A 2,093-nucleotide genomic window follows, 5' to 3' on the forward strand; every position below is an offset into this window, starting at 1 on the left:
TGTACACGTTCTCAGTTTGATAGAGCCTCTTCTTTACTGCTCAAGCTTCAATGAATTATTATCCTGACACCTTTGCAGAAGCTTCAGGCCATCCAGATTGGGAAGCATCTATGAATGAAGAATATCATTCATTATTGGCAAATGATACATGGGATCTTGTTCCTCTACCAAAGGGACGAAAACTTGTTAGATGCAAATGGGTTTACAGAACCAAGTATGGACCAGATGGGAAAGTTGATAAACATAAATCTCTTCTTGTTGCTAAGGGTTTTTCACAAGGTTAAGGCATTAACTACATTGAAACTTTCTCCCTTGTTGCCAAAATGAACTCTATCCACCTTGTTCTTTCCCTTGCTGCCTCTTTCAAATGGGAAGTCCATCAGATGGATGTTAAATCTACCTTCTTGCATGGGGACTTACATGAAGAAATCTATATGGAACAACCTATTGGCTTTATACAAACAGACTCTAGCCTTGTATGTCGGCTTAAGAAATCCCTTTATTGTCTCAAGCAAGCTCCTCGAGCTTGGTATGCCAAAATGGATAACTTTCTTTTAGAAAATGGCTTTTCTAGGTGTCATTCTGACAATACTGTCTACACCAAGAAAGTGGGCAAGTCTCTTATCATTCTTGTTCTTTATGTTGATGATCTTATCCTGACTGGTAGTGATCCCAACCTTATAAACCATGTGAAGTCTAGCCTTAAAAGGAAGTTTGAAATGACACACTTAAGACACTTACATTATTTTCTTGGTCTTCAAGTCTTGCAATCCAAGGAAGGTATTTCCCTTTCCCAGTCCAAGTATTCCTGTGATATTCTACGCCATTTCCACATGGAAGACTGTAAGCCAGCCCCTTCTCCCTTTCAGTCTGGAGTTAAACTTTCAGTCACTTGTACTTCTCCTGAAGTTGATGCTACCTTATACCGTCAACTTGTAGGAAAACTTTTGTATCTAACCCATACTCGTCCTGACCTTTCCTTTGCTGTTGTCCTTGTTGCTCGGTTTATGCAAAACCCACATGAAAGTCATTGGAAAGCAGCTAAAAGAATACTTCATTATGTTCGAGGTACAGTTCAGTTTGGGATTCATTACAGTGCCGAAGCAGCTCCTCTATTGGTTGGTTTCACTAATTCTGATTGGGCTGGTGACCCTGATGATCGGAAGTCTATTGTAGGTTATGTGTTCACTCTTGGTTCAGGACCTATTACATGGGCTTGCAAGAAACAAGGTGCCATTTCTCTTTCTTCAGTAGAAGCAGAGTATCATGGTGCCGTAGAAGCTAGTAAAGAAGCCTTGTGGCTTCGTCAGATCTTGTCAGAGTTTGGCTTTCAGCAGCAACATCTGACTACACTTTACTGTGATAATCAAAGTGCCATTCAACTATGCAAAGATCCAGTCCAACATTAGTGCAGCAAACACATTTAAATTCACATGCACTTCATCAGAAAGCTCATTCATGACCATGTTCTTGAAGTGCAATATTGTTCAACAAATGATCAAGTTGCAGACATCTTTACAAAGGCTCTCACAGAGGCGAAGTTTACTAAACTTCGATTTATGGTTGGAGTTCAGGAAGTTGTCACTAAGGGGGGATAGGCTCTAGTGCCTCCTTCCTTCTCCTATTGTGTCATATTTGTAAATCCTTCAATCCTATCCCAAGTTGTTCTTAAGGGGGGATGTTAGGATATTCTGACACATAGGAAATAGTTAAGTATAACTTTAGGTAAAGTGTGTTTCTTTACTATGTACTTTTGTAACTTACAATTCGACGGTCACGATATGTAGTGATCTGATGGTTCATTCTCTCCTCAGTATTACCGACACTTGATCCATGGCTTAACACCCGATTGGTCCATGATCTCTATTTAAAGAGCATGGAGGGTCATTTGTAGGTTAACTGTTCATGAGAGAAGCTTATGTAAAATTTCATTCTTTTATTAATAAATTGCCTGAAGTGGCTGCATTGGCTTAGGCTGTGGACTATTTCCCTCTTTGAGGGTTTTAACCACATCAAAATACTGGTTAATTGATCTGTGATCTGTTTTGAGCGGTGTCCCTTTGGTGTTCTGTCAGAGGAACTTACCCTGTAAA

Source organism: Pinus tabuliformis, chromosome 6, assembly GCF_031772625.1.
Source record: "Pinus tabuliformis cultivar Carrire ecotype Pingquan chromosome 6, CPIR1, whole genome shotgun sequence".
Classification (NCBI taxonomy): Eukaryota; Viridiplantae; Streptophyta; class Pinopsida; order Pinales; family Pinaceae; genus Pinus; species Pinus tabuliformis.